Source organism: Cryptomeria japonica, chromosome 7 (assembly GCF_030272615.1).
Source record: "Cryptomeria japonica chromosome 7, Sugi_1.0, whole genome shotgun sequence".
Classification (NCBI taxonomy): Eukaryota; Viridiplantae; Streptophyta; class Pinopsida; order Cupressales; family Cupressaceae; genus Cryptomeria; species Cryptomeria japonica.
The window spans coordinates 119358207-119383079 of NC_081411.1; positions in this window are offsets into that span (position 1 = coordinate 119358207).

Here is a 24873-nt window from a genome sequence, read left to right on the forward strand (position 1 = left end):
CCTTGGTCTCCTTATGCTATGCAGCGCAATGCTCAAGTTTGTGACATGGATTAACGACCTCCTATGGATTCTATAAGCCTAGTGGTTGTATTAGGCATTAACGAGTAGATCTTTTGGTGAAACAACAACCACACTTGTAACATAATGTGTTTTAAAAATTGACACATGCCCAACAATTGCTCCAGACACAAAATTAATGTTGTGCAAAAATCTTGGTGGACTGATGTTCTTCCACATCATTAATGTATTGAATCTCCTTCAAAAAATCTTGGGAAGGAACCTAAATCCCCTCGGACCAAGAAATCTCTTTCCTCATAGGAGATAGATGAGTAGATTGGGTGAATATGACAAATGTCCACAACTATCTCTTCTTAGACCCTATGTTGGTGTTCGCTTGCCAAAAGGGATAGTAGTGTGTCGGGATCTAAAATAGGACCTACCCTCAAAATTAGTATATGACAATAATTAAGTTGTGGGTTTAACAATTAAATTATAGGGCATGATAGGGCCCAAATAAGCCTAAAATTATCGAGGATAAAGAACACTTAAGGTAGGGTCCCAAATCAGAGTGTAAAATTGTAAAGGGATGATGAAATTTATGACACTTTGAACCTCTAGGCAAAATTTCTTTCATAAAAGACATTAATTTTAATCTTGTTTTAAATCTTTAGAGATAATTATTTAATAATAAGACATATACCTTTATGGAAATATATATAACATTGGAAATTTTACTACCCCAAACCTTGTTCCTTGCCTCCATTCCTCTTGACACCCTTTTCTTAGAATTTGCGAATGTACTATGGCAATATGATTACTTCAATCTTTAAGAACTTTCACGTTGATATAGGAATAAAAGCTTCACAAAGAAAAATTGGTATTATTCTTCATTTATTGTTTCGTTGAGATGCTCTTGTTTAGATCCTAGAATATGCTATGAATATTGTTGCTTGAATAAAAAACTCTCCTCTACAAATTCTTAAATCCTACTCTCAATCACACTAGATCTCCTTGGTCTTTGACGTCATATTCATGTTGATTCTTTCATTGTAGTCTATCTATCTTTGCCCAATGTAGTGAAGAAAAAAGGAGGAAAACACTTACTAAGAAATATTCCAAATTTGGAATGTTGCTCTATAGTCCACACATTACCTTAAGTGCTTTTTTCTCACCTCAACATCCTTAATTCCTTATATATGTTATTAGTTATAAAGATATTATAAAAATAATCAATAGCACATAGAATAGGAGAGACAATTATTATGCTATCAATGGCTCACATTTTTCTCTCATGAATCTACTTTTATAATAATTAAAAAAACTTGATTATCCATTGATTCATTGTGAATAGGGCAAACATTTTTACATAAAGAAAAATGTAGTTGCCAATTTCACGTGTGTCAATAACTACATGTCAACTAATCAATTTAATAGTAATATAGATATGCTAACATTATCTAGATACAATTTTTATTGCATGTAAATGATGTACCTTAAAATGCATCAAATTTAGCCTATTCAAATGAAATATATACAATCCTAAAAATGATGACCCATTTTAATGTGTTGATAGATTGGATGTGGTTGCTCATAAATCCAACATCATCATAGTCTAGTTGATACAATTCAATAAACAAATTAGCATTATAATAGTATGATAATGACAGATTCCCAAATGAGAGAAGTGGCTTTTAATTATAAAATTTTCAAATGAGTAATCAAGGGATAAAATGCATTAGTTGATGGATGGCTATGATTGATTGAGGATTACTGTTTGGATTAAAAGTGTGGTCATGTAGCAAGTGTCACGTGAAGTGTAAGAGCTAGGTGGTGGAATGGAAGGATCAAATTTGATGAGATAATGAATGGTTGAGATTTGTAGATGTAGAATAATATGGGAGGTTGAGATGAAAGCTAGTTTGATTTTTCAGTCTCTTGTCTATTGATTATGGCAAGTATCTAGGTTATGTTCTCAATAATTAATTATATGATAAGATACTTATTCAATTAATTGTTAGAGAAAGGTGATGTGGGAGGATAATTTTAAACTTTTTTTAATAAATGCTTTTAACTAGAGCTATGAATCAGTGAGTCGATAGATGGAGGATCTCATCCCTGACATGAACACACAATAATACCACCCTCTTAACTCAAGCATCACACTATGCCATTCAGTAGGAGGATAAATTAATTAAATAAATATTATCTATTTAATTAATTTGACTATATATTTATTTAATTGATTTGGGAAATACGGTAAAGGAGGATAAATTAATTAAATAAATATTATCTATTTAATTAATTTGACTATATATTTATTTAATTGATTTGGGAAATACGGTAAATGTGTGAGAAGGTGACAAGGTGGTGTTAATAGCACTGAGAAAACAGACTAGCCAGTAAAAGCAATCCAGATGATTTCTATTCAAATTTTTTACTAGAAGCCATCCGACGCCATCTCCAATGCAAACATTTCAGCTAATCCCAGCCAAGGCAAAATTTTATCAGCCCAGCCAACGCAAAGATATCAGCTATTACCAGCACAAAGTACTGTATTCCCACCCATAAGAACCAGCACAAAGTACTGTATGCCCACCAACAAGAACTTCACAGGCAAAGGTTGGGATGAATCGATCAAATCATATTGTCTTGCGACATTTTTCCTTTTGATCTCCATCAGTGCAGCGACTCCCATTGATATTATGGACCCCCATCAGTGCAGCGACTCCCACACCAGTGCAGCGACTCCCATCAGTGCAGCGACTCCCACACCAACTCTCTGCAAGTGAAAATTTGAAACCTTTAATGGTCGTTTGCATTGTTGTGGCCTGTCTTACTGAGAAAATTTGCAGCTGGACAATGCATCAGTTCATCATTATAGTGTTGGCGAATATGGGCGGAGACGGGAACATTAGGTTTTTGACAGTCCCTATCAATGAGTAGAAATCAGGGTTCAAACTCATACAACCACAAAACAACAAAATATCAACAGATCTCCTTCTACTTTAAAGAAAACCAGAGAAAAAACACCAAATATTTCACTGCAAACTTTAAAGATTTCTCAAAGTGCCAAAGCTTGCGTGAAATTCCAACAGCTTAGCTAAACATTCAACCAGAAGGATAAAGTCGAAGATGGAGCTATATTAACTTTCTCGACAGATTTTGACGTTGAGGCCAGGATATTTCGGGGAAGCCCTTACTCAAAATGAAGAAATTTCTTCTCTCCGCGCGTCTCTCTATTTGCAGTCACCACGCCACCCACCGAAATAGTTAGTGGAAATTTTCTTCATATTTATGTAAATTATTTAAAAAATATATATTTTAGCAGTATCATAAATATTTTCCATTCACCTCATAATACATCTAGAAAGAATATACGAGAAATACTAGGGGACTTTTTTAATATTTACATTTTAAAATTTTAAAATTTAAATTACTTTTAAACATGTTGTAAATAATTGAATACTTTTTAAAAAAATGTATGATTCTTAAATAAATATTGAAAAATAAAAAATAATTAGATTGAAATTTTCAATTTTTGAATTAAAATATAAAAATATTTTAAATTGATTTTTGGAATTTTAAATATATTTTGTTTTATATGATCTATCTACATATGCATATCATGTGTCTAATATGGTTAGTTAGTAGTTGCACACTTTTTTCGCATAACAAAATGTTGATAGGTTTCATTTTTTTAATGGACAAAATTGACAAATAGAGAAATGATTGTTAAATGATTCTCATGTTTGCAAGCTTTAGTCATACTTCTAGATGTTGATAGTTTAGATAACATGCAATCAAAAATTTCAATGATGAGTTTCATAAGAGAATTGAAAAATATCATGTTGAAAGAGCCACACACAAATGTGTCATCCTCTTAATAGATAGGAAAAGACATCCAAAGAAAAATAGATGAGTACATGTGCATGCAAACTAAGTTTGAACTTATAAGTTACTTGAATTTTTTATATAAAAGTAGTCACTATATGCTATGGGTGTGATGATAGGGGCACAACCCATGTTTCTACAATGGACTTTCTTGGAAACTATATATATATATATATATATATATATATATATATATATATATATATATATATATATATATATATATTCGTGAACTCCAAACCATTCTAGTATCTTAGCAAAATATTTGGTGATTAATTATAAGGTCTCAATTGATCATTAATTCATTTTGTATATCTACATCACTCTATTTTAACATTTATTGTATAACAATTATAGTTCAAAAAAAAGAGAGTAAGGAAACAAAATACAAACAAGTATTTGAATAATATAAGTAATATGCTTGTAACAATTACATTGAATATTTAAAACTTGAGTATAAGACAACAAAGAAGTTTTTGGAGGGAATAAAAAATCATTTTATGTGATGCATATTATATCAATAAAATATTCCAATTAGATATGTCTATTTCTAAAATACGTGCCAATACATAAGATAGAGGCAAGAAAAGGCAACACTTTTCATATGTATATATATGTCAAAGCACAATATTACGTACACTAATAAATTTTCATTCTACCATGTTAAAAAGGTAAACTCCCTCACTACCTGTGTATGAATGTGTAATAGTCACTTAACTGCAATTATGGTAGTTAATATTGACCAACATCTAAAGAAACATCAAATGCGAAAATATTGTATCATTCATGTTTAGACTTCCATCCAACAACTTATGTCCATGGCCTCCCCTTTTCAATTTCCAAACCCTCCAGTAGTTGCTTTTTAGCTATTATGTAAAAGGTTTGGACCTTTCTTACTTTAATCATTCATTATAGTTTAAGTGAAATAATAAACAAATATGATAACTTTTTGTGTACTTTACCCATATTCATCTAAAAATAGGTATACTAGTTATATATAATATTATAATATTATCTATATAAATATAGTAATTTTCATATTAATTATATATTATATAAGATACATATAGTTCAATATCAAAGTTATATAATTTCTAATTTGAATTTTATTATTTATTTTTTAAAAAGTATAAGAACATAATTTGTACTTTTAAATGTTTTCAGATTTAGACATCATTTTGTTAGATGTAGATAGTATGAGAGTGAAGATGAACAAATTTTCATGTCAAGATGTGTTAAACAAGTACAAATTCAAAAAAAGATAAAATACAATAGATTCACAAATACTAAGACATTTATTTATAAAATGTATTAAATTCTAAAATATTTAGTAAATAAATTTCTAACATTTTGAAAAATGTATTTCATCATAATAATTAATTTAAATATCTTATTTTATTTATTTAAATCCAAGACAATGACAGAAGTTTGTTAGTGCACATTAGAAATATTGGCATATGAATACATGATTATACTTCTTCTCAGAACAAAAATTATGGTACATTACTATAATTTTCATCATTCAGATAAAAAATGTTTTGTTGAATAAATCCCAGAAGAAAGAACACAAAGGCATATGACAAAAATCACATGTAGAATTTCCTTTATTGGGTAATAAATTGCAATAAATGTGAAACTTGATTCAGATTTTCAAGAATAGTCAATATTGCACATGGAGATCTGGTTACCAAGCTCATCTTTCTAACTAAATTGACATAGAAAAAAGATAGTAGTGATGTAGAGGGGTGGAATTCCATCTGAAACTATCTAAGAGTTTTCTAGGATAGGCTTAGTAAATCCCACAAATCACTAAATAGCTAAGCTAGAATTTCTAATTAAAAGCCTTCCCTTGGGGATGCTATCAATCCCTGGAACTTCATACATTTGATTATCTATTTCTCTGTAATGGGCTCAAGGTTTTTCTTATAAATACTTTTTTAAGTTTATATAAAAAGTACAGATTATTAGAACGAATCAACTAGTTCTATCAAATTGAGAAAGTGGAAAATATAAATTCAATGTTATTGAATTGGTTGAAGTGTGAAATTTGAATAATTTTTCTTAGTAATTTACTTTAAAGTTTTTATTTTTTATTTTTTATTTTAATGAATAGGTAGTTATATCTATTAATTTGATAAAATGTTACACTATTCATAGAAAAAGATAGGGGAAGAGTCTAGACGGGAAAGGCTTAGAAAAGCCAAAAAATGTGGGCAGTGCTCGGAAACATAGCAATAAAATATAACAACTATTGCTAAGTGGTTAAAGCAATTTTAGTGGAAGGTGGAGGTGGATCCTTATCATCTTTAGGACCCCATACATCAATGGGGTCAGAAGCATCATCCAAGAAGGTCCATACCTCATCAACAACATCATCCTCCTTAGTATTCTCGACATCACAAACAAGAGAGATAGCTGGAACTAAGCAAGGAAAAACCTTAGATGAACTGTGCCAAACAACATCATCTCTAGTGGGTGACCCACTACCTCCGCCAACAAAAGGAGTGGTGCCACCAAAACCCCACCCACCAGGAGCCTATGAAGGTGAGCACTGATGGTGGAGGTCATAGACACCAAAATAGTAGCAAGCTTGAGACTGTGGGGTCTGAGAGCGGCATGAAGAAGAACTACATCCACAATGTCGCCCATAAGGTGGCAATTGACCCCGAGAAGGGGGTGATCATGAGGCACTCTACCAATAGTACAAGGGGCATTACCCCAATGTTTAAGGACTTGGAGGTTTGCCACTTTAAGGGAACCTTGTTGACTTGAACCTGAATCTATAGCGTGACATTATTACATATACAAGCTTTAGCATAAAGTGAAACTTGAGTATCAATAGAGCTATGAGAAAATAAAACAACATTTATGTCTTTCCATAAAGCAAAGAGAATTTCCATCTTGGAAGTGTGCTAAATTTGGTTGAACAAATGAGGCAAACCAAGAGGGTCTTTGAGCAAGGCCATATTCCATGAGAAAGTTTCTAGCCTAAAAGGTCAGAAGAAATCATTAATCAATTTCCAGAAAGTCTGAGCCCTTCAACAGAACCAAAATAGATGCATAAAAGTCTCAAGTTGCTCGCATAAATGGTAGAATGGATCCAAAACCCCCATGTGTCATAGGTGAAAGCCAAGAGGCAAGCCTTAGAAAATAATACACCAAGCAAAATGGGCAACTTTTGGCTCCACAATGGCAAACCAGATACCAAAGAATCTACATTGCCAAGTGGTAGAAGTCGACTAAAAGTGCCATGTGGAATTCAAAGATGAAACTATGGGAAGATGCAAAGAGATCCATCTATAACCTAGAGAGGGTTTTTTAATGGGTGAACAAGGCTTGGGGGTACCACAACCAATATTTTCACCAAGGACTCATAGAATGAATTCCTAACTTGTGCATCATCTCAACGGGCAGAGCTAATAAGACAATATCAAACATCTATAGATCTAGTCAAATGAATTGATACTACACCTGAAGATCTTCCCAAGAGAGAATTCTCATGGAATCTCTAGAAAAGTTATCTTTAAGAGTGTGAATGCCACACTTGTGAAAGTGAAGAGCACTCACTGAAGGAACTTTGGCTAGGAGAAGACCTTGCATTTGAATGAGGATTGACCACCAAAGATTGTGATAGTTAAAAGAAAGATCATCATGAAAACTAGATCCATTCCATTTGAGCCACAACTTAATGGCTTCCGAGGCATGCCATATACTTTTGGCAAAAAAAGTGCCTTCCATGCGAACAACATCCTTCATAATGAGGAGGGTTTGAAATTAAATCCCATTCCAAGTAGGTTTATTAACCGGATAACCTGAAGAGATACAATGACTAAGAAGAACTTTCTAGGCCTTCAAGATAAAGATGGCTTGTATGACTCACTTATCACATAGCGCAAACTCTCGCTTCTGCGTAGACAACAAACTAAGGCCACTATATTGATTAAGATTAAAATTCATATCATATTACATTAACTTGGTAGTAGGAAATTGATTCATCTTTTATATATTTGTGCTTATTTAGTACACAAATTATAAGTATAGAGTTTTATAGCAATGAATTTAATTGATTAAGGATAAATATTTAATATGACACTACATTGTTTCCACTAGTTGAGTGATATTAAATAGGAAATAGTTTTATTATTATTTTTTTGTCTTTGAAGTGTATGTGAATTTATCATGAATACATATTTTAAATTATATAGACTTTCTTAGTCAACATAAAAAGTAAATGTTGAGATACATAAAAGACTATCGATCTCTACAAAATAATAAATTATTATTGAGTTCCTCTTCTTCATACAAACACTTCATCAAAACTTGCAAAAAAATAAAAAATAAATTCAATAAATAGCCTTAATCACACAAATAAAGATTTTCTTCTAACCATCTAAACAAGTGAAGTGAAGAGAAAGAGGAGTTAAAAAAACCATCATGAACAAAAAAGTATATCAAATTTCTTGCATGAGGTGATGTGTTATGTGATGTGATCTTCATGTGATGTAGGTGTGTAGTGTGGTCAAGGTTTGTTTAGTTACAATGGTAAATCTATGTATTATTATGCCAGTTTTTAAAATATCATATTATATGCTACTTTCAATTGGTTGCATACATAGTATGCAAGGAATATGAGGAGAGGGGAGCACGGAGATATTTTTTCTCTCATATGCTTGTAATTAATTTAGTATATCTTAGAGTGGAGATATTTGTATTTGTTAAATTCGGGTGGATATTTCTTTGATTGGAGATGGAAGTATCCAAAATAAATTGACTTAACTCTATAATGGGCTAATATGAATCTCATGTGATTTTGATAACTCATTCTTCATTAACAAATTTTATGCAATGATACACAACTAAAAGTGTTATTTTCAAGTACTCCAATTAAAGTCTACAAAGTACCATAGAAATTCTATCAAAATAAAAAAGTAACATAGCATAGTATTTGTACTATTTTAGGCTTAAATTTAAATTGTTAAATAACATAACCTTAAATATTAATAGATGATCCTACAATAGTGTGTTGCACTCTCTAGTCAAAATGACATGTTGAAATCATATTTTTAAACCAAATTTTCACCTTCTATCACCTATAACAGTTAAACTGTTAGGAACTCAAAGATGATGTGAACTAGTAATTTATTATATTTATATGTATAATCTAAATGTATATAAAAAATAAAAATAACAATTTATACATGGAAGTTTTTAAATAAGTTTCAAGAGTTTTTATTCTTTATAGGAAACAATATTTTTTAAAAGTGACATTTATTACATAGTGTATAACGTTTCTACACAAGGCTAAAACTCTAAATTCTAAAATATAGTTTCATACAATCAATAAATAATGGACACATAATTATTTAATAATTTTTATTACATATTTTTAATTTATTCATTTTTAAAGTGATATTTATTATAAATTAAATGTAGATTTTGTGGACACCCCAATTCGTTTTGTCTCATATTTTCTTTCCTTTGAACCAAATAAAATATATTTTACCTTATTCATCCAATATTTGTAACCAATGTAAGACATCTTAAATGAGTAACCAACATGTTAAAGATGAAAAAGCTATAAAAAATCTAATTTTGGGTCATTTCTAGTGTCTTCCTTGGTCTTTTGTATATTTTTCAATACCTATGCCCCTTCATCTTTACTTCCCAAAAATTTTCTTTTTAAACCCCACATTGTGTCTAAGCTTTGAAGGATCACACTTTCTATCTTTCCTTATTCCAGTACCCTTTTCCATTAGTCTTCTCCAGTCCAAAATTATATTGCTCTTTTATTTATCACTTATCAAAGTTATATTTTTAGTTATTCCCATCCCACAATACCAAGTCATGATCTATCCTAACTCCCTAATCCCAATATCATAAAATCTATCTCTTTGTTAGGGTTCACTTATCAAATTTCACCCATCTCACATCCAATCTAGCATGATTTCCCTAAACCCCAAACCCTTGATTCGCCAATTCCTAAATTTTTTGATCCATGGCATGTCATATGATTTCTTATTATCACTCATCTAAGTGTAGATAAATAAAGAGAATCCCAATGCATTGAGTGCATAGTCTATTCATCAAATTCTTAGAGAAGAATGTGGTCCAATCCAATTCAAGCATGTTATACACCCTTACAACATATGTGCACCCATTAGGACCTATTAGGACCACATAAGACCAAATGGTATTGAAAGGGACTGTCTTATGTGGTCCTAAGGGGTCACGCATGTGTTCTAACACATGGGTGACCCCGTAAGACCACACAAGGCCCCTTAAGATGTACATCTACATCCCTTAGGACCTATTAGGACCACATAAGACCAAATGGTGTCACAAAGGATCTTATGTGCTCTTAAGGGGTCACACATATGTTCTAACATATTGGTGACCCCTTAGGACCACATAAGGCCCCTTATGACACATTTGCACCCCTTAGGACCTATTGCGACCACATAAGACCAAATGGTGTTGAAAGGGGTCTTATGCGGTCTTAAGGGGTCATGCATGTGTTCTAACACATGGGTGACCCCTTAGGACCACACAAGGCCCCTTCCAACACATGTGCAACCCTTAGGACCTATTAGGACCACATAAGACCAAATGGTGTTGAAAGCAGTCTTATGTGGTCCTAAGCAGTCACGCATGTGTTCTAACACATGGGTGACCCCTTAGGACCACACAAGGCCCCTTGTGACATATGTGCACCCTTTAGGACCTATTAGGACCACATAAAACCAAATGGTGTTGAAAGGGGTCTTATGTGGTCCTAAGGGATCACACATGTGTTCTAACACATGGGTGACCCCTTAGGACCACACAAGGCCCCTTATGACACATGTGCACCCCTTAGGACCTATTATGACCACATAAGACCAAATGGTGTCGAAATCAGTCTTATGTGGTCCTAAGGGGTCACGCATGTGTTCTAACACATGAGTGACCCCTTAGGACCACACAAGGCCCCTTATGACACATGTGTGCCCCTTAAGACCTATTACAACCACATAAGATGAAATTGTGTTGCAAGGAGTCTTATGTGCTCCTAAGGGGTCACGCATGTGTTCTTACACATGGGTGACCCCTAAGGACCACACAAGGCCCCTTACGATGTACATTTACATCCCTTACGACCTATTAGGACCACATAAGACCAAATGGTGTCACAAGGGGTCTTATGTGGTCCTAAGTTGTGACGCATATGTTCTAACACATGGAAGCTGATTTGATATGAGGATGATCTATGGATCTTGTAATTATGTTGTAAGCATTATTTGTATCCTGGACTGCGATCCAACATGTGGCATGTGTAATCCTTCAGATTATTATAAGATTCATTCAAATTGTTTATCGGTTATGTGTTTTGTGTTGTTACCGGTTGTTCTTTCCGCTATATTTGGCATCTTGTTACCAGTTACCGGTATGTTTTGCATGGTTTATGTGTTAAACTGCAAGGTTGGGCTATCCTTCATTGGATGTCCCTCCCTTGAGTGCGTCAAGATGCTTGAAGTTGATGGTTTATTTGGCAATAAGTTTGTGCCTTGAACCTATGTGAATTCAAGATTAACATAAAGCAACATGCAAATAGCTCTTTAATAACTTATACAAAATGAAAATATTATAAATCTTATTAAACATAAAGACATTATTAATTTTAAATATCATTTTTTTTTGTTTTCTAAGATTTTATGTTTGATTAATCAATTTTAAGGTTCTTAAATAATACTAAAGCAATTATATCAAAATGCAAGTTACCGTAAGAAAAATAAACATCTCCATTTACTAAATGAATCTTATTTTTTCAAACAAAACATGAGTCATAAAACAATCATAGAATTCATACTCCTCAATGAAATTTAAAACTTTGAAATGTTCTACAAAGGTAGAGAAGATAAAAGAAAAATGCAAAAAAGATGAATTAGGATCATGAGAGCAGTTTTCTTTGCAATCAACCTTATTGGTTAAAGAATAATCTAATATAAGTTTAATTACATTGATTGTGATTGCTTACCATTATTTAATTTCAAAGTATCTTTCTAATAATAATAAACTATTATTAAAAACTCTTATATGAATACTTAGAAAACATGAATAATAAATTAAATTTGAAAAAATATTTGTAATTTTAGAATTTCCTTGAGAAAGAGTTTATTTTCCTTTTTATTAAATTAAAATTTAATTCCTTGACCTTTACAGTAATATTTTGAAATAGCCCATGCATAGAGAAGAGCAAGAAAATTGTAGATAATTTAGATCTTGGCTGGCACTAAGTTTGAAGTGACCCAACTTGCTTTGTGCTTGTCTTATTACTTACTTAAATTAGTTCTTAATTGAGTGACACCCAACAGTAGATGTTTTTGGTGCCCCATATTTTTTAAGAAAACAAATAAATGATAAGTTTAAGCAATGTTGATGTGATAACAGTAAAATCAATGGCATCCTTATTAGTAGATCTATTTGATTATGGAAATATGCGGTTATGATTATTTGTCCCTGCCTTATATAAGGCATAAGGCACGAGACTAATATTTTCACTACCAGTAACAATTGCAATTAATTTATTTGTTGCAATTTTTTGAAATAAGAGTTCTAAAATAAGGGGGAGAGAGGATGTAGCGCGAGCGGATTTTTGCAGAGGGCCGAGCTAGGGTTCTGAAGCCCTAGCTCATGATCAGGGGCTTCTGCAGGGTGTCTAGAGTGAGAGGCGAAGGGTGTGCAGGGTGGGGGAGTTTGGGTGGTGTGGGGAACAACAAAGGGCAGAGGGAAAAATCACAGTGGTCTATGTTTGGGTGCAGGCTAAGCGGCTCGGCCGCTGTTCCTAACATACAACAAGCTCCCATGGGGTTGGGGACCATGGGGGGACCTCCATCTCGGGAGTGTTGGGGAGGGGTGGGGTTTTGGGGGGGGTTTCTCTTTAGGGCCCCTTTGGGGTTTAAGGACTTTGTCCTTGTATGTCTTATGATGAGTATTGGCAAGGATGTTTCGAAGGACCAGCCAGCCTTGGATTTTCGGGTGGCAATGGGATCAAAACCCCCACCACAGGGCATGAAGACATTCAATTATACCCTCTATTCCTTAGATAGGGGATTTGGTAGTGTGGGGAGGTCGCACATTTTAAAGATTAATGGCTACTTTGAGAGATGCAGCGAGAGGCCAAAGTTGATAATTCCTCCTAAGATGATAGCGGAGGATGTCAAATATTTTTCAAAACACTCACTATATTGCAAATTTTTGGGAATGAGGGTTTCTTTGTAGTTCTTGGAAAACTGGGCACATAGGACTTGGGCCCTGGAGGGGAAAATGGAGATCATGCTTCTGGCAAACAACTATTTCATGGTTACCTTCAACTGTATGGAGGATCGCAATAGGGTCTTCGAAGGCGGGCCATATTTTTACAACCAGGTGGGGTTGTTTATCAAACCTTGGCATGCGGGGTTTAACCCTTTAGAGGAGCTCCCAAATAAGGTGCCTGTGTGGGTTCGTTTACCATGTTTCCCAGTGGAATGCTATTGAGAAGATGTGCTCCAGATGCTTGCCACTCTACTTGGGAAGCCAATGGGATCCTCTACGCAAACCCTGAGGAGAAAGGTAATGACCTTTGCATGTATCTATGTTGAAATTGATCTTAGTAAACCCTTGCCAGATGCTATAGATATGTGTGCAGGAAATTACTCTTGGGTTCAATAGTTGGATTATGAAACTTTACCTTTCCACTACCGGTTGTGTCATGAGTATGGTAATTTACAACGCAAGTGCCCTAGATATAAACCGGTGATGCGCCAACCTCAGCAATCAGAAATGAGCCAAGATAGGGCTAAAAAAGGGAAAGCTCCTATGTCTATCGAGGCTAGGGGTACTGATGGATTTGTCCTAGCTAGGACAAAGAACAAGAACTGAGTACAAAAGAGGCCTTTGTAGGAGAGACAAGAGGAGGACACCTTCAATAGATTTGATGTTTTGGATGACCTTGGCCATCAGGAAGTTAATCCGAGGCTAACCCCTTTGGATCAAGGAGCGTCAGGAGGGGCCATGGAAAGAGTAGCGGAGGTCCCTACCCAGGCTCTGCTAGTGGTTGGAAGCCAGTAGATGGAGATGGATCAGCAAGTAGGGGTTCATTTGGGACTCACTCCAGGGTCTGAGGTGATTGTGACTGAAGGGGAGGGCTCTCCGATAGCATTGAAGTTGGAACCAGCTGGGGTCAAAAGAAATAAGTTTGTTACTCATCTGGGTTTACATCAGAAAGACATTAAGAAAAATGTATTAGAGAGGAGCTCAAAGGTAGGTAGAAAGAAGGATTTGGACAAGATTAAATTGATGGGGGAGAATTTGGTTGAGTCAGGGTTGGTAAAGACTTTGGATTCTCACTTTTCCAATCCTCCGAAATGATTGTGATCTCTTCGAATGTGAGGGGTTTGAACAGTGGCCCTAGACAAAAAGCTATTCGGGACTTGATTAGGAATCATTCACTTGATGTCATTTTCTTGCAAGAAACTAAACTTACAGTTGAGAGTATGATGGGCCTAGTACCAAAGATGTGGAATTGAGGAGAATGTCAGTGTGTTGGGGAAACAGGATCCTCTGGAGGGTTGGCCTGTCTTTGGAACCCCTTAAGGTTTCACCCTATCTTGTGGGTTGCCTCCCAATTGTCATTATCTGGGGTGTTCTCCAGTCTTGAGACTGGGGAACTTATTTTGTTTTCTGACATTTATGCCCCCACTGATCTTCTAGGTAACCAAAATTTATGGACTCATATTTTTTGGTATGTGAAGGTTGGCCCTTTTTCATCCTTGGATTATGGCAGGAGATTTCAATGCCATCCTTGAGCTAAGTGAGAAGAAGGGCAGGGTGATGAGGTTGGAGCCTTCTTCCTTCCTCTTTCAGGATAATATTTCCATGCTGCAGCTTGTTGACATTAAGCCTGGTAATGGTTTTTTCACCTGGAACAATAGGAGGGTGGGAGAGGATTGGATTGCAAAGAGATTGGATCATTTCCTAGTTTCCAGTTTTTGGATTGGTGGGGAGTGGTCCACCAGCTCGGAGATTCTTGACTAGAGAGGGTCGGATCACTGGCCCATCAAGCTGGTTTCTTCTTTGGCTCGGGTTACTCACTCACCTCATTCAAATTCCAACTTATGTGGCTTCGAGATCCTTGTTTGCAGGCTCTTGTAGCAGAGTGGTGGAGGAACTAGAGGCTGGATTTTGGCACTGCCATGTACTCCTTTGCCAAGTAGCTGCAATTTTTTAAGTTTCAGCTCAAACAGTGGAACCGACAGGGTTTCAGGAACATCTTTCATGCCAAAAAAGCTGCTCACATGGTGCTGAATGGGATCACCAGCATAATCAGAGAGCATGGTTTGTCGGAGGAATTGCTCAAGGAGGAAGACAGGGCACTCAAGGTGGTTGAGGAATGGGAGCTTAGGGAAGAAATTTACTGGAAGCAGAGAGCTCATATTGACTGGCTGAAGGAGGGGGACAAGAACACAACTTTCTTCTTCAACTTAGTGAAAGCTAGAAGGCATGGAAACTCCATCCCTGCTCTGGTTAATGATAGAGTAGAGCAGTGCTTATCCTTGCCAGAGATATCTAGGGAGGTGTCTTAGTTTTTCTGGTCCCTCTTTAAGGAGGATCCCCAGGGGAAATGGGGGAGGAGAACTGGGCTCTCGCTTGCATTCCTTATCTTGTCTCAGGGGAGATGAATGAGTAGCTTTTGTGGCCTATTTTGTTGGAAGAACTTGAGAGGATTGTCTTTCAGATGAGAAAAGGAAAAGCTCCAGGACAAGATGTGTTCCTAGTTGAATTCTTTCAAGAATTTTGGGATATTATCAAGTTGGATTTGTTGGAGGTGGTGCAGGAATCATAGAGGAACAAGAAAATGCTTAGGGTGCTGAATGCAACCTTTATTTCTCTTATCCCCAAGTGTGAGGGGGCTGACCGGTTAGGCCAGTTCCACCCCATCTCTTTATGCAATGTGATTTATAAAATCATCTCTAAGATGATAGCAAATAGATTGAAGAAGTGTTTGGGAAAGGTTATCTCTGAGGAAAAGAGTGGATTTGTGGAAGGGCGTCAAATCTTGGATGGGGTGGCCATTGTGATGGAGACCATTCACTCTATGGCAACTTCCAAGGAAAAAGCTATGTTTATCAAGTTGGATATGGCTAAGGTGTATGACAGAGTCCGATGGTCCTTCCTTCAGAATATCCTAAAGGCGTTTGGTTTCACAGACGAGTGGATCCAGTGGGTTATGAGTTGTGTTACGACTACTTATTTCTTGGTGCTTATCAATGGAGATCATACTGAGCTATTTGGTGCATCTAGGGGTTTTCGTCAGGGAGACCCCCTCTCCCCTTATTTATTCATTCTCATGGTTGAGGGTCTGGGGAGGCTGATTAAACATAATGTGGGTCAAGGTATTATTCAGGGTTGGAGATGGGGTAATGACTTGCAGCCGCAGTCCCATTTACAGTTTGTGGATGATATGGCTCTTATGGGGCTCGCTTGAATCAAAGAAGCTAATAATCTACGTATGGTCTTGGATGTTTATCTTGTGGCTTCGGGCCAACTGATCAATGAGGACAAATCTTCTATCATCTTCTTCAACACTCCTGAAGTTATTCAAAGGAGGATTGCTCTTATCTTGAGATTCCAAGTTGGCTCCCTACCCTTGAACTATTTGGGTATTCCTATATCTCCTGGTAACCCTCCTAAGGATTCTTGGTAGGGTATCTTGGATAAATTCCACTTGAAGGTTGAACACTGGACTCATAGATGGCTATCCTTTGCTAGGAGGGCTCAGTTGATTCAGTCAGTGGTTCAGGCACTCCTGGTCTATCGGTGTATGCTTTAAGTGGCTCCTATGTGGTTCTTGAAGCGTTTGGATTCTATGGCTAGGCAATTCTTATAGGGAGGCAATCTCTCCTCTTCAAAATGGAGCCTTGTCAATTGGGACTTGGTTTGTAGCCCAAAGCAGTCGGGGGGGCTTGGCTTAAGACAGTCTGTTCTTTTTGGGGAGGCGTTGGTGGCTAAATAATATTGGAGGTGGTGTGTGGAGCAAGATTGGAACTGGGCTAGAATTCTGGCCAACAAATATATGCAGAGGGTCCCGATGGAGGAAATCCCTAGATATCCTCTTGAGGGAAAGGGCTCTTCGATCTAGTATACTCTCAAGAAAGGGGCTTCTCTCATTAAGACAGTTCTCTTCTGGATTTGTAGGAGGAGGGAAGAGGTACTCTTCTGGAATGACTCTTGTGATGGATATCCTCCCATTCTTGATCAGTTCCCCAACCTTGGGAACTTGGGCCAAAGGTTTTTGGAGGCTGGATGGTCAAGGGTGAGTGACTTCAAATCTATTTATAGGTGTCGGTGGCTGGATTTGGAGAGGTGGAAGACTCCTGACGAGTGGCCGGTTGTTGGGATGGAGGAAGAATGTGCGGAGCTGCAGGGCATTTTGGCGAGTAGACACTGTAGCTCCCTTAAGGGTAGGGATGGGCTAGCTTGGTCTCCAAATCCTAAAGGAGTGTTCACGGTGGCTAGTGGATACCGGGAATTGTTATACCAAAGATTTGAGGGAAGAGAGGTTAACTGGTGGAAACAAGTTTGGAGTAATGTGTCTTGGCCGAAGTGTAATTGCTTTGTTTGGACATTGTGAGGTGAATTTTCCTTTGGGTAGAGAGGAGGCTGACATTGTGAGTAGGCTTGGTCTGCAGGAGTTGTCTCTAGCCTTAGCTTATGTCAAGAGAGGTAGACGGGCCATGAAGAAGGTGCAAAGGGGGGGAAGGTGGATACCCCCTCAGGATGAGTTTATAAAGATTAATGTTGATGGCTCATCTAGGGGTAACCTAGGCCCTGCTGGAGTTGGTGGTGTTGGCAGGAATAGTAGGGGGAGGTTGTTTTCCTCTTTTCGGTGCATAAAGGGTGGTAGTCTAACAACTTTATGGAGGGACTGGCGATTCTCTATGCCCTTTAGCGTGCTTGGAAGTTGGGATGAAGGAAGGTGATTTGTGAATCGGACTCACAGATTGTGGTTAACTTATTTGCTGAGCAGAGGGTGAGTGGGATTCAGTGGCAATTGGTAGGGGTGGTTTAGTAGATTCTCCAAATTATCTCTTTAATGGAGCAAGTGTCTTTTGTCCACATACCTCGGGAATGGAATAGAGCAGCTGATTGTTTGGCCAAGTGGGCTGTGGAGCAAGGTGGGGACTGGAAAGTTGAAGGTTGGGAGCATCTTTCCAGGGATTACTATCAGGATTTGCAAAAGATATTTATTGAGGACATGGATGGTTATGAAGTAGGATAATCTAGGGTTGGTTGGGTGGTTTTCTTTGGGGCCTTGGGGCTCTGGGTCTCTTTGTAATTCTTGATTCTATTTTTCAATAAAGTTTTTACCCTTTTATTCAAAAAAATAAGAGTTATAAAATAAACTATGGTATGATGTTTTTTTTATTAAAAATATTTTATAATAATTTTTCTATTTTTTTGGGTATTTTTTGATTGGCAATTGACATTTTTGTCAGGTTTTAAGGAAATTTTAGAAAAAAAATCAAATCAACCATGAATGAAAACTGAAGAGTGCAAAGTATAGGTACAAGTGCAATTAAGAATGCAACCAATATTCTTAAAGCATATACGTGTCTATTTGTGCTTCTACATTATGAAGATTTATTTGTGCTACATATTCATGGATTTAATACGTGCCTATTTGTCCTTCTACATTTGTAAAGATTTATTTGCACTATATTTTCAAGGATTTTTTTAAGGTTTTGGAAGCATTTTGCCTTTTTCTTTCAAGAGAGTTAGTGTTGCATCTCTAGTTGTTCATTGATACAAAGCCAACATTTTTCCTATACTTTTTTCAAAGGTAAGTATCTGACAATCTAATGGCATTGTGCTTTCATATAAAATCCTAATGCCTTGAGTTTTAGTTAATGGGATAAAGCTAAGTTCTATTTGATTTGTTCAGTTTTGTCTATATCTGTAGACAACCATTTCAAATCTTGTTGTTGACGATTCTAAGACTTTATATACTTAGACATCCAGCTCTTTCCTTATCTATGCAAAACAACAAATGTTGCATTTGTGTTTGTTTTTGTGTAAGTTTCAAGTACCCAAGTTTTGTATTGCAAGGTTTAAGGTTTGATATGGGGCTAATTGATCAAGGCAATTTGGTTTATTTAGATGGCTATTTCCATCTTCACTGGATGGATTAATCAAATGGGTATTTCCTTTTTGACTGGATGGATCACTCATGGTTGTGAAATATTTGGAAAGGTTGGAGGCCTTTTATACCATCGATTGTAATAGTCATACTAATGGTCATAGAGGCATGACCATTGCAACCCATTCAACTGTCATTTGGCTCTTCTATTTATCCATCTCCTTCCTTCCTAATGGTGATATAAGTGCTTATATTAGCAAGCCTCATTTCTTACCTATTTAAAATGCATCCTCATATCTTGCTAGGTTATAATAACTCCTAGTTCTAAACTGGTATGTAGGAGGATGTGTCTATTATGGGTTTCCCTAAGATATGTTTTTACTTGCTAATGAAATCAGCATTAAAATGTTTGATCACTAAGTGGTTTACATGTGAAGGAAAACTCAAGGGAAGACTAGCCCCATAAGAGCATATGAACCCCATAGTTAGGGGATCCCTCCTGTATGTGTTTTTCTGTTTGTGACCATTATCCTTTGATTTGTTCTTTCTTGGGGTCATATCATTATGGTAACGTGCTTGTCTTTTAGATGCATGCTACCTTAAAGAAATTTCTCCCAATGAGGTCTATACAATCGCTTTAACATAGGGGCATACACTTTTCTCAATGTTTCACTTTATGCACACACCATAACACATTTTTATACTCAAGTTACTTTGCAAACTGAGCTTTTTGCTTTGTAATTTGGTATTACTCTTTTTCATGACTCATAGTAAGCGAATCTTATTAGGCTACCAGTCATGATTCTCTCTCTCCTTTCTCTTTCTTATGATGTCCCTTTTATCTTGATATTAAAGTAGTAAGATCCTAAAGTCCCTAGGGGTTTAGTGTTCTTGGAATGCACTGATACTGACAATAAACCACAATCACATGAATACTCTATAGTAGTATTGTGAATAATTACAATGGGGTTCGCACATGAAGAAAGGCCAACAGCCTAGAGAGCACTTCTCATCACAAAGGGAATTCTCACTGACTTACAAAATCATTAGACTACAATCCAAAAAATAGTGAACTATGAAAGTAGCATCTGCTAATGCCTGATACAGTTTCAATTTAGCATTGATGTTTGCTCTGCAATAGAAAAATCTTTCCAACCTTCACCTGAATGATATGACTTTATTCACAATTAATTATTCTTTGATATTGCAGACTTAACCAACCATAACCATCACATCTATATCTGAATTACATGAACAATTCACCTATAAATACAGATCATCAACCTTATTGACAAGGTCGACTAAACCCTAAAGCCATAATTACAAAATTACATCATATGATACCACTAGACCAATATTATTTTTTACATTACATAGCATGGACCTAAATCAAGTAACCAAACAATTATATCCGTCGGGGATTCTGCTAAGACCAAGATCGAACACACTTCACTTGCCCGTAGAAACCCTTAGTGAAATTTTAACTGGATACAAATAGGACCACAAAAATAGCACACCATCCAAAGAAAAGTCACCAAACACTCGGGATATAATCAAGAAGCACCAAATTGACATGAAAGAAATTGATTCCATAAGCCAAACCCAAAATCCATTGATCAAGTCACCAAAACAACATACTGGTAAAGCTAACCAGGAATGCCAGAAGCCGGTAAAGGAAAAAGCTAACCGGTAAAGCCAAGAACAAGCCAATAACTCGAAATACCAAAAGGGATAACCAAATCATGAAGCCACCAGAATATAGAAAGCATATAACCATCAAAATAAGCATCCAAAACCGATTCCAGAGGTCTGATCATACCAGATCAGAATCACAGCCAAAACCAAAATGATCACCAAGACTAACCGAGATAGATCCAACTGGGATACAATGTTGACATCAATGACAACACTTAACCAAATCCAACATATTGCCAACAATCTCCTCCTTTGACATTGATGGAAAAACTGAATGTGAAAAACATCCAAGTGCCAAGGAATACCAACAATCTCCAAAACACCAAAAGATCTAGCAGTTTTCACATGAATACCTTCTCCTCCTTTGACATCAATGAAAAATGATAGATACTAAACCAAATAGCCAAATACTCTCCCTGAGTAGTAGCACCATCTTTATCAACCTAGATCAGAAAAGTATGTCTGATAAGCTTCACCGGATTGATGCACCTCTCCATCACTAAGTGTCTTCTAGAGGGTTAGTAACCCCTAACTGATCTCTGAGATATTCAAAAGTGTCTTTAGGCAATGACTTCATTAGAATATCTGCAATCTATTCCTTAGTAAGCACATAAACCAATCTGACTTCCTTTGCTTCAACCTTTTCCTTCAAGAAATTATACCTAATAGAAATGCGTTTTGATCTGGAATGAAATACTAGACTTTTTGACATATCAATAGCAACAATATTATCATATTGAATAACAATAGGCTAACTATAACTTACCCTTATATCCTTTAACATATTTTTCATCCATAAAATCTCTAGTACAGTTAGTAGCAACTGCAACATATTCTACTTCAGCTGTAGACAATGAAGTGCATGATTGTTTCTTTCTAAGCCATTAAGACAACTTCTTCCCAAGAAAGAATGCACTGCTAGTAGTGATCCTGGGGTCATCCACATCTTCCACCCAAACAGAATTTATATATGCACATAATGTGAAGTCATCATTCTTTGGATACTATAACTCAAAGTTTGTTGTACTTGCCAAATATCTGAATATCCTCTTCACAACAATATCATGAGTTTCTGTAGGATTTGGCTGAAATCTAGAAACAATACAAACAAAATTCATTATATCAGATCTTATTTGAGTTAGGTACAACAAACCACCGATCATTGATTTGAATATGCTCGGGTTCACCTTGGGTGATTCATCATCCTTTGACAATTTGCAATCGTTTATCATAGGAGTACTGACAAGTTTAGAATTCTCAAGTCCAAATTTCTTAAGTAACTCCTTCACATACTTAGTTTGACAAATGAAAATACATTTATCAGTCTAAGTAATCTATAAACCTAAGAAAAATTTCATCTCACCAATCATACACATTTCAAATTTATTCTTCATATCATTATCAAATTCCATGCATAAACCTTCTTCTCCTCCAAAAATGATATCATCCAGAAAGACTTCAATAATCAATATGTCATCATGTTGAATTTTGTAATATAAGTTACTGTCAACATTACCTTTACTGAAACCAATTTTTGAAAGATACTTATCCAATCTAGCATACCATGCTCTATGGGCCTGTTTTAGTCCATATAAAGCTTTCTTCAATCTGCAAACCATGTTCTTGTCTTCTGATAAACAAAATCCACTAGGTTTTTCAATGTAAACTTCCTCTTCAAGATATCCATTTAGAAAAGTATATTAGACATCCATCTGATATACTTTGTAGTTCTTGTGTGCAACATAAGCAAGAAAAAGTCTTACCGCTTCAATTCTAGCAAGTGGGGCATAAGTTTCCCCATAATCAATTTTCCTTCTTCATGTGAATAACCTTTGCAAACCAATCTAGCCTTGATTCTCACCACTTGACCTTCCTCATTCAATTTGTTCCTAAAAACCTATTTAGTTCTAATAATGTTCTTGTCTTTAGGTCTAGGTACAAGTTCCCATGTCTTGTTCTTCTCAATCTGATCTAATTCTTCTTCCATTGCTTTAAACCAATTTTCGTCCTTACTTGCTTCAATGAAATATTCTAGTTGAATTTGAGAAATTAAACATACCTCTTCAACAACTAACCTTCTCCTAGTCATCACACCTTTCTTTTTATCACCAATACTCTGATCTTCAGAATGATTTATCTTTACATACCTAGGAGTCTTTGAATTTTCTTTATTTACTGACTCATTCTGCTATTCCTCTATCACTATTGAATTTTTTGATGCTACCAGTGTCACTGGTTCACTGTTCTGAATTGATTCTTGCATTACCGGTTCAGGTCTAATAAAATCATCTTTTGGTCCATAATCATATGCTCTGATCCGATTATTGCCATGCTCATCCACCTTGACATTTATGCTTTCCAATATTCTACTCAATCTTTTGTTATAAAATTTATATGCTTTAATCTTAGTAGAATAACAAAAAAATATACTTTCATCACTTCTAGGATGAAACTTTCCTAATGCATTATCTCTTCTAATGTAACATTTGCTTCCAAGAAAATGTTTAGTGTGCATTCCCTATTGTAATATTTACACATAGTACTACAGAGTATCATCATATTGTGGGTATGTTCCCACTATGGTTTTTCCCTTGACCAGGTTTTCCACGTCAAAAATCTATGTATTATGTGTGTTGTTAATGTGGGGGTTATCTCCGCTATTGCTATTCTTGATCAGATCTAAAGTTGTGGTTAATTTGGTTAATTTTGGTGAAAAGTAATTCACACCCGCCTCTCAATTTTCCTACATTGTTGCTGCCCGCTGCCAATATCTTCTTACCTTGAACTCTTGGTTTTGGCTTTAGCCATTGGATATCTAATCTTATCAAAAGATGACATTGATAATAATTTTGGACTTCAAATTTAATTTAATTAAAATGTATTTGATACAAAAATGACTATGAGTGCATAATATAAGGATTATATATATACACACATGTGTAGACATGTGTATATGCACATGAAACATATTAATGTGGCACAAATATATATACATCTTTTTATGTGACTTATTCTCCAAGAGAAGATAAAGTTATGAAATAAACCCTTTTACATTTAAAAAGGGAGATAAAAAATAGAGGATATTATAATCCTTTGGCTTAAAGAAAGATTAGTAAAGAATGTTAATGAAAACTCTCATAACAGAGAGGTATAATTGTATTAATGAAATATTAAATAAAGGTGACCTTTTCGAAAGGATGTGATGGTTTAGAAAACCGCCCCTTAAAAGGTTATATAATTCATTTATGTGAGACTTGAGAAGGGCAGGGAGATCACTCAAGGGAGAAGAAGAAGGTGGCTTGGTGGGCTATGGGCATGGAAGGAAATATAGGAATGTAGAGGGTACAAAAGCAAGAAGGTTAAGGTCATTGGTTGGCATGGGCATTGGAGAAGGGGCACACAGCATGTGTCCAACTCAGGGTACGATGTACACTCGGGAGTGTCCTAGCCAGGGCTGTGTTTATTTCATGTCATGAAGGCATGTGGGGTTCTGTGTAAGAACCATGTTTATTTCATGTCATGAAGGCATGCGAGGTTCTGTGTAAGAACCTGTCCTCCTGGACTGCTTAGTTGTCATAAAAGAGCCTAAACCTGTGACTATTCCTTTGAATTATAGATAATATGGTTGGTTTTGTGTAAGAACCGGTTTCCTCCATGGGGTGCCATAGTCATAAAGGACCCAAGGCCACTAGAATCTTCTTGGAGTGAGAATGACTATTCCAAGTACTCAAGATTAAGATAAGTATTGGAAAACCTTGATGCTATAAGCTATTGAGAATGCTTTATATATGATTTGCCAATATTATGGTTGAACTAAGTGGTTATGTTATTCTAGTTATTGTGTTGTTAATTTACTTTATAACTATTATCAAATTATTACATGTTATAGTTACATTAGTTATTTACATCTAATTTAATGATAATTACCTTTAATAAAGGAACTTAACATTAACATTTAATCTATTGATTCCGTTGCAAATAATTAATTAAGTCTTGGAAAAAAAGTGTCATTACATTTTGGTATCAGAGCCTAAAGAACCTAGTGGTTATTATATCTTATAAAAGCATTGCTTCATTTGAACCATCTTATTCTAACAATAGCATCATATAGATATAAATTATGTTAGAGA